Raw genomic sequence first — 10286 nt, 5'->3', positions numbered from 1 at the left:
AGCGATTAATAGAATATACAGCCTGGTGACAAACGGACAGACGGACGGATGGACTTTAGTAATAGGTGTAAGTTTTTACAATGTTGGTACTAAATCCTAAAAATTAAAGTAACTGATGGAGTTGGGAGGCTGTCGTAAAGTATTCAGGTAGACGTCATCACGTCGGCTTCAGTGTTTTACCGGCTAGTTCGCTGTTGGCAAGTTGAAGCTTGTTATTTAATTTGCCTGTTTTTAGTCCAGATTGGTCGGGAAATGCTCGCCTTGTTTAAATAGATTGAGGAAACCAAATTAACCAAGTGGAGAAGTACGTTAGGTTAGTTTGGTGATTCGTTGTTCCGGATCCTAAAGAATTATGTTTGATGGTTTGATTGATTGCCCAAATAAGTAGGAAAGGGACAAAAATAGTTTGTTCTATATGCAATGTATAATGATAAAAGACAACACAGCTAAGTTGCCTGTAACATGTTATACGAATATAAATGAAGATCACCGTTTTAAAAACGATCAAGTGCGAGTAGGATGCCCGACACTGGGGCTTCGCACAAATAGGCTGAAGACCAAAAATTTGGTGACCAAGAAATTTGTTTGTCACTCAACATTATATGACCACGATAATTGTTCCTTAACCTCAATCAAAATTTCAAGTGTCTAGCTAGACAGCTAAGATGAACAGCGTGCTGACAGAAGAACTTAGACAGGTGTACTTCCACATAGTGTTTCCATTTTACCCCATTTGATACGGAACTCCACAAATTACCAATACATTGACAAGATGCTACAAATTACGAACATATTCCAAACACCGAGATAGACATGGGATTGTAGATGATTCACTGGACTGAAACATTAACAAAGCATTCACTTGAGTTACGCATTGATAACGGGTTCCTATCAAATGTTCAGTGGTTACATATTAGTATACGCATGGAGCAAAATACCGGGAGTGAACGTCAAATGTCAGATGTCTTTAATTTGGCGCCTTTGAAACGGATTTATTGTTTTGAGGCTGTTGGGGTCAATTAGAAAGTAAATGCTGACTTTTCGAATGATAATTTTTAGTAAATTTAAGACAAAAGTCAAAACGTTTTCGTTGAATTTTGGTTAGGACTTAAATAATAAGTACTTGTGGTAATTTTCACTTGCTTAAGGACACTTAAGCATTTTCAAGCGTATGTTAGGTAACAACAATTTTAGTATTCATCCGATTTATTATCTGCGAAATTTAAGACATCGTTTTATATATCCAGCGTTCTTATCACAATTACATCTTCGTATGTTTCCTTTGTAACGAGGCAAACGGTCTCACCGATACCGATGGCACGCGATCGTTTCGCACGTTTTAAATTATTCAGAATGCGTCGACAACCCCAAATTCGTATTACTCTATATTACTCTCATCTGACGGCTTTCCTTAGGGAGTCAAATTGGATTTCGCACCCTGGATATGGTAAATACGTTTAAAGACTCAGTTAGGATTACTGGAACGAAATTTTGTTATGGAATATGTTCTCTTTTTCTTTTGTTGATAAGAGGTGTTTGTTTGAACAGTATGTGGTTGAATTTTTTTTATAATGTAGTGGGATTAGTTGGGTCACAACATCATCAATCAATATATCCCTTTAATATCTTGGTCAGCCGCCAGTTTCATTGGATGCCATTAAGTAGTTTGGGCCATCTAAAGCGAAATTCGCAAATGTCCCAGTCCTTCTCCACCCACGATGAGGTTTTGTAATTAATAATTATATTATTTTCATATTGTTTGTTAATAAAATGAATTTGAAAAATTGAATGCAGTTATTTTTATCTGCTTTTGGGCGCGATGAACACAGCAACTGATTGTCTGACTCAATTGCGTAGCGCTGCTTTGGAGAATAATATACTTTTTTTTTCAAAGATTGATCCATAAAAATTGCCAAAAATATCCACCAGTTATTGGCATCTTGAAAATAATAATAAAAACTCTTCACGATACAGGTCCTTATTTACATTATTCCCGCACTTTTAGTCCAAAAGAGGTACAGTTAAAGTTTCCAAGCTTCTTCAAATAATAACTTCCAAAGACTTTGCTAATTGAGGAAGCTTTTAATCACGGACTTGTTACTTAACAACTTTAAAAAATAAACGAAAACAATCTCGCGCTGTCAGTGTTTTTTAAAAATATGCCTTATTGTTGGGGAGTCGAAGAAAAAGGTTTCACATTAAGTTTTTTCATTCATACTGATATATTTGTTCCTTATATCAGTGATTCCAGAATCCAGTCATTTAAAGCGAGGGATTACATTAATGGAAAATAACAATTTCGCAACTATTTCAAAGCTATTTAAAAATGTAGAGACTATAATTTCACTAACTCGGTGTTTTAAGTCAATTATTTCATTTTCAACCTCTTAAAGTTACACAGATTTACCTTCAAGTAAACGATTCAATGTCTATTTATTTTAGAAACTCGAAGTAAACAAATTATAAAGTAACAAACACCTCAACTCAAATCCTTTAAACATCTTATCAAGTCAATTTATCATTCATCGCAAAATTTGAGAATACAATCTAAATTTTCTTTCTAAAATCATAAAAGTAAATTGCTAAAACAAAATAACAAATCTTGTCTAAACATTATTTTACGGTTCACGAGTACCGAAATCTCATTTTTCAACATCACTGAGGTAAAGATAATTGGAAAAAGGCTTAAAGATGCGCCTCGAGGGGAAATAAGCGGAGTCATTTATCGCCCAGCTTAGCTCTGCTATGGCGCTGCTATTTTAAACATGCTATCGAATGCGGGTGCTTTGCGCGACAGGTTTACGTGCTAAGTTCCGTAATTACAGAAAGGAGGTAAATTATTTGATGTTGGTTAGAAGGTATTAAAGGACGTATTTTTACAGTCGTTTTTGTTTAATTATAATATTAGTATAGTGTAATTAATCGTTAAAGCATAGGAGGTTTGTGGTGACATATATCACCCGTGTGTGTGGATGTAGCTCATCCTTCCTTACTAATATTATAAATGTGTAAGTAACTCTGTCTGTCTGTTACGCTTTCACGTCTGAACCACTGAACTGACTTTAATAAAATTTGGTACAGAGACAGAGTTGACCTTGAGGAAGAACATAGGATATGGTCCATTGGTAATTAGGCTAAAGATTGTCTTTAAATGTTAGAATTGTATACCCAAATATTAATCCAATGATTTACCTTCGCCTTTAAGTTATTACATGCAGTTTTGTGCTTGTAAATTTCATATCTATAAGATTTTCTTGTGAGGGACGTTATTGCTGAAACGAAAACGACTAAGGACTCCGGTTTAGTATGAAACTAGACCGGTAATACCGATAAATAAGCCATAGTTAATTGAAATTAAATTAATTATTAGCCATTGCGATAACACGAGACAAATAGGGATATTTCATTATTTTCAAAAAAAGTCTCAGAAAAATGATAAATTATTTTTTCTCTACAATGGAATCAAAATATAATCACATTCATCTTAATTTGCTATTCCGATCTATATTACGGCACTTTGGTAGGTAGGTACCTTGGAAATTGAAAGGTCCGTTTGCCATAGTTATGGGCTGTTTAGGGGACAAAACCAGATTCAACTGGCAACCGTTTTGTCTTGATTACTAACATGACTGAATATCGATGGATAATCTCTGATAATTGGGTTTAATCTGAGATTGTGGTGGAATCGAGAGGGACTCGCGGCTTTATATATCCGTATGGGATTGCCTATAATAAAAGCAGGGTCCATAATAGTGGCCAAATATGTCCCTCAAGTGGGTGGCTTTTCTAATTATGAGTAAAAAAAAAGTGAGACAAAAATAAAAATGAAAAACATTACCATTAAATTTTATAAAACAAAACTGAAAATAAGATACACAAATATACATAAAGATTCTCTCCGGCGGGGAATCGAACCCCGGTCTCCCGCGTGACAGGCGGGGATACTGACCACTATACTACCGAAGACTTGACAACCGAATGTGAAATTAAGGCAATATTTTTGCAAACATATAACGTCAAACAGTTTTCGACAGATTTGTATTATCTGTAATGCTTGTCATGATTACGTAGTCTTTTTATTATTTATCACTTTGTTTCGTTATCAGAGTATTCGTTATTGTTCTTTATTTACACAGATTACATGTTTCGGTTGATAGGTAATGCTCATTGACTAGGTCGTTTATATTGTAGTCGACAATTCAAAGCACATATTTTCAAGTTTCCTATACGTAAAATACTAACACTGCAATTGGGTAATAACTTATCTATCCATTACTTTTAAGATTATGATTCTATTAAACGTTGTGAACGGAAACAGCGCGATCTAAATCAAAGCTAACGCCATCTAGTTACAAGAAAAAACAACTTTTTACACACTTCACATTGTCACTGAACGATCGGTCTGAGCTTGGACACTATAAACAATGTAACATTGTACCTATATACCTTGAGAAAATAGTAACATAGTTGTTACCTTCTCGAGTTAAACATAAAACTACAACAAGTCCAATCCCAACTTTCTTTCCTCTTTACAATTCTCTTATTTCCCTTACATTGGATGTTTTTGTAGCTTCCTCCAATAACAGCAGGAACAACGAACATATTGTCCTGGACGACAAACACTGAAGTTTCTTCAGACTGAATAAACATCGAATTGTAAGGTTCTCTCGAGATCTTGTTAATCAAGTTTCTTTGTTTTTAATTTGCTAGTGTTTTCTAGGGATAGTAGTATAGTTTTAGTGTGTAAGATAGAAACGGTCAGTAATTATGTTTTTATTGTAAGTTAATTTTGATTTTATGAGTAGATGCAACAAACAAACTATGTGTGCCTAAATACCTTTTTCAAGAAGCCAGATTGAGATTATACTGCTGGGCAAAGGCCACCCCTTTTTCTTAATTAATTGCAATTAATAATAATACTCATTGACCTCTAGGTGGTAGTAGCTTTTTACGTCATCTGCGTTTCGGTGTCGGTGCATGGCCACGGCTTTCAATACTTCATACAAAAGCTTTTGTTACACTAAAGTTATCCTTAATTTACTTTAAAAAATGCTGCATACAACTAATCAAGTCGGCTTGCAAAACTTGGAACCTAAAACTTTGGCAGAACCAGTTAAAGCCCAGTCTGTAACGATTGCAAATACAAAGAAATCCAAACTTCCAGTTCGCTGTTGTAAATGTTGATTTATTTAAATACTTCGGAAAGTCAGAAAAACTATACACAATTTTTGCGCAACATTTGCAACCCAATACCCCAAAATGTATAGTTACGAACACAAATCACTCATTGTACTAGAAGTAAGACTTTCGGTTGTGGAAAAGAGAAAGCGTATTACACATTGTGAAGTGCCATCTCATTTCCACAATCACAATGAGCTTATAGTAAGCTCTAATCTCTCATAAAACCCAACTCATTACTTTTATGTACTTATTACATCAGAGTTGAAGGGAAGTCCTTGACCGCCCAGCTTAGGAGACGTTCATGGTCACTTTTTATATCCCCCCAAGCCATATAGGGGATATTGACACCATTGGATGGGGCAAAGATATATTTTGGCTCTCTTCATATTTCTGTGTAACAGAGTGGAAAAATAAAAGCCTTGGTCAAGGTTAAGGGTAGAAAGGTTGCCATGGTAACTAGGATGAAAGTAAAGATACTTGGAAGGAATTCTTTATTGTGACGAAAAAGTAAGTGTTTATATATAGATGTTACGTGAAAAGGGTTTTATTGCTATGACGATATCTTACAGACAACCATTGGATGGACAGGGAGAATTATAAGTGGAACTTATAGCCATATACCTAGAATGTGTATTCCAGAATGGAGTCAAGGATCTTTTTATAGTATATTCTGGAGTCAATAGTGACTCAATAAAGGTTTTCAGACGGTTCCTAAAGTGAATGGAGAAATTATTCTAATATCTAACTTCTGGAAGATTAATACTTCTCCTATCTCTATATTATCCATTTTTTTTAACTGTTTGTACACGTAATTCATCCCATCATCTGAAACGAATTATTTACCTAATCAATAAAGGAAAATGGAAGACAGGTACAAAGGTTTACCAGCAAAACTAAAACTGCAGAAAAAACTTCTAATGCATTTTATTCCAAAATCTAAAATGGCAGAAGCAAATAGAGCATGCTGCGGTTTCAGCTTGCTCTTATCCTACAAAATCGAGTACCCATTGTAAACAGTGGCCTATTTCCGAGCACCGCCTGCCTTCCATTCATGTGAGGTTTAGACTCCACATATTTCCCTGGAGGATATATTGTAAATACGTGCTGGTATGCCCTCTGTTTTATGAGGGGACATTTCGTATCTTTTAATAGGGCTCCTGATGTTTATTATGAGTTTTGCAAGATTTAAGTTGGTGTGTGTTTTTTTTATTATACGAGAGCGCAATTTAGGTAAGCATCAGCGGAAATCTTCACTTGTATAAAAGCTAGCAATCGATGATAACGACTGCTTGCTTTAAAAGATAAAAAGGAACATACATTTTGCGACATACATTTATAATAGAAAACAAGTTTGAATGGATAAATCATCAAATGGCAAAGACATTAAACTTAACGATGACTTAAAAGTAATTTCAGAATTTATCTCAATGTATCTGCCAAATACTATAATATTATGATAGCTACAAAACTACCTGAAAATTTGATCTACCAAACAAAATCCAAAACAGTATTCAAATAATTTACAACACTTAACTTAATTGATGGCGTTCAATTAGAAGTTCGTTTTATTGAGTACCAATTAACGTCCGTAAATCCTTAATGAGAACATAAAGATGTTTTATATCCTCGAGGATTGAGGAAAATACATTGTTACAGCCGTATAGTAGCGGAATGGCCCTAGAAAGGTATAATAGTTCTGTTATTGAAGAGAACGGAATTTCTCTCTGTTTCTAAGTGGCTTCTAGAGTCTCTATGCCTCTGTACAACCTCTTTGGAGTTCTTTCGGAGGTGTGGAAGCAAGATGGCGCATTACAAGTCGTCTAGTGTCTCTTTTACACAGTTGCATCGGAATTGCTTTTAAGGGATTGTGGTTTTCATCCTATACTGTCAGTGCTGTGAAAGCAAGACGTTGTAATACGCTGTGTAGTGCGTTCATAATAGTAAAATTCCTGCCTCAAGAGATAGTATAGTGGGTAATCACTTGAATATTTTTCTGTTGCAATTTTAGTAAAAAGTACATAGGTGTTAAAAAAACCATAATAAGTTTTTTGAAAACTTGAAGTTTATTGAAGAATAAAAGGGGATAATCAAAAATAAGAATTTAACTTTGATTGATGCCGTTGCTTTTGAGCAGAACAGAGAAAACTCATTAAAAACCATCTATTTGTTTAGGAGCTGCAATGCCCTAGAGATATATATACATATTATAATACTAAGTAAGGTATTCTACTCTTTGCCGAAAGATAACAAACGATGGACGTTATAAAAGAAAATAGCTTTTCGTTCTGTTTGAATAAGCTATTCAATAAAAAAAAACTGGTTTCAGAGGAAAATGTGGAAGATATACTTAATATGTTAGTGAGCAAAGTTCAATTATAATATATAAGTATTTTTACAATCTTCTGTCTACCTATTGCTCCTAATGACTACCCAAATACAACTTGGGAACCGATGAGACTCATTACAGCGTGCAGCGTTAACACTTTAAGTTATATAATAGACATAAAACAACGTATTTAAGCTAAGTAGCGCAGTACCACTAAACAGGGGTTTTCTGGATGCATTCCAGAATTTTAGCCTAGGCAAAGAGGCCTACCATCATATCGTCTGACCAACGTCTGAAGACGTAGAACGGTATCTCATTTCTATAAGTGCAATAGACTTTTTAAAGGGTGGTAGTGGGTCCCGTATTTGACTTGTGTCAATCTTCTTCTTTCCTTAGTTTTGAAGTTCCACCTTTGCGCTTGTTTAACTAGCAACCATACCCGTTGAGGGAAAGAGATGCCGCTTTATGTATAGAGCGCTCTTTCGCTTCTACAACTGCAAAGACTTCTCTTTGAAGATATGATAGTAGTAGAACCCGAAGACACGAATATCGATCCCCTTCATCCTTTGCTTTCATAATTCCATGTCTGCGCTTGTTAACAGAGAACCATTCCAGTTGGGTAAAACAGATGCCGCCATACATTTACCTTGCTGTCTCACTTCCACGATTGCAACAGTTACTTTAAAACGTAGCATGCCTCGAAGTCACTCGTATCAATCTCCTTCAACCTTTAGTAGCTCCATGCCTCAACTTGTTTAATTAGTTGGTCTTGTTTGCTCAACACTAACCCGTTGAATAGCTGAGCTTGTTATAAATTATAACTCGTCTCAACCGTCTCTTGGGCGTTTTGTTAAGCGCTCAAAACAATAGACTACCTTCGTATTTCGCTTTTCACCTTTCCAAAAAGGTTGTTGTGTTGACAGTAGCTAACCATTTATGTTACAGCTCCGTCTTTTGTTACATTGTATGACGGAGACTGACAGAAAGTGTCTGGACTGTATAATTATGTTTTTGTTACTAAGTGAAGATGAGATTAAATATTTTAAGGGGCTTTTGTTCTAACATTTGTAGTTTTGGCTTTATCTAGAAAAGGTTTCGTACTTTGACAAGTGTTTCGTAAATCAAAATCTTCAATATTAAATTCATATTTCCCGAAAATTTAAAGTACTAAAATAAGATTCCACTTCAGTCGAAATCTTTTGATGATTTCAAGCCTTACAAATATCAAATATAAGTCCCTCTGAGCCTCTGAAGGGTCAGTGAAGGGCCATTTATTTGTAGGGACCACAAAGTTCGCGACTTCAGGCCTAAGGGCAGTTAAGGAGTTGTGAGGTACAATGGAAAGCCCTTATGTTTTCAATTGTTCGAGATTCGCGGAAGTTCCGTAGTTTAGTTGACGTAACGTTAGTTTCATAAATTTTAATGATGGATGAACGTTTTATATTGAATGGGGAGGCTATTTTTGTTAGAAAGGAGTTCATTTTGAGGTGGTCTAGTGCTTAGTAGCCCTGACTGCTATACCGGAGATCGTGGGTTCAATTCCCACCCATGACAGTTTTTTGTGTGATTAGTGCTATTATTATTTTGTATGTTGGGGTCCTATATAAGTTTACTAATTGTGGATCATCAATAAAAGTTAACGAAATAATTAAAATTTTTGTTTTAACAAAAAAAAAATACAACCGACTACAAATAAAAAACCACTGAGTTCGATGAGATTTTTATGAGACCAAATGATGTTCCAGTCCAATGTTCGGAAGTAACACACATAAAAAAATACAGACGAATTGAGAATCTCATTTATTAAAAGTCGGTTGAAAATATAATTCCATACAAAACTAGGTTATGTTTTATCTTACGACAATATTACCCTACGATGGTAACGTGGAAACATGCCTGACCCAAATTTATTAATATATATAATATTAACACCTGTATTTAGTAGTTACTATTCTATATTCTGTAGTTATAGGCCAAGTGACAATAATTTAAACCCAATCCCTTAATTAATTAACTTTATCAAGCCTCAAAAACTGACTACCAGAAGCCTAAACAATCCTAATTAAAAACTAAAATATGTCCGCTTCACTACCTTTGTAACAGAAAGCAGGTTCTAGCACTATTTCTAATGGAGTACAGTTTCTTTCAGACATTAAGGCTGAAAACACAATACAATGTTTCGTTGTAACTTGATTACGTGTTTAGCGGCGGAACGAAAAACATTTGAAGTGGTTTTATGACCCTTAGCCAAGTAGAATGTTGTAACGTTAATCCCGTAATAGATGTATGTGTTAAGCTTTGAAATAAGAGACATAATTATACATTATTTAACAAGCTGTACCCGCGATTTCGTCCACATGAAATTTAACAAAAATAACTTTATTTTATAATAGAAAAACGCGGCTAAAAGTTTCGCGAAGCACAGAGAGAGCTCATCCAATTTTGAAAATGCTAATAAAAAGGTAATCAATGCGGATTTTGGACTTCTTCAACCTTATTTAGCAGCAGAAAGAAGAACGGATATATCTACCTAATACTAAATGGAATTAGTTCCCTTAAAGTAGCAAAACTGTATTTTTTTACCGAATATAATTTCCGCCAGGAATAAGATAGGACATAACGTAGGCCAAGGGTCTCGAAATATGATCTAGGTAATATCCTAAAGTCATCTGTTCCGAATAGTCGTTTATCAAAATAAAGGCTTTTCGTTTTATTCAGTCCCTTTTATTGAGTTCTGAATATGTACAAATCCTGTACATTTATTTAATATCATAATTAT

General features: G+C 34.8%; 1 non-coding gene across 1 annotated transcript; it reads right to left on the bottom strand.

The window, feature by feature from the left end:
* Nucleotides 1-3894: 3894 nt before the first annotated feature.
* On the bottom strand, nt 3895-3966 carry Trnad-guc. Its single transcript has one exon. It is a non-coding gene; the product is annotated as a tRNA-Asp (tRNA).
* Between the last annotated feature and the right edge of the window lie 6320 nt (nt 3967-10286).

This window comes from Trichoplusia ni, assembly GCF_003590095.1.
Source record: "Trichoplusia ni isolate ovarian cell line Hi5 chromosome 20 unlocalized genomic scaffold, tn1 tig00002371_group19, whole genome shotgun sequence".
Lineage (NCBI taxonomy): Eukaryota > Metazoa > Arthropoda > Insecta > Lepidoptera > Noctuidae > Trichoplusia > Trichoplusia ni.
This window is presented reverse-complemented; position numbering and strand designations above follow the sequence as displayed.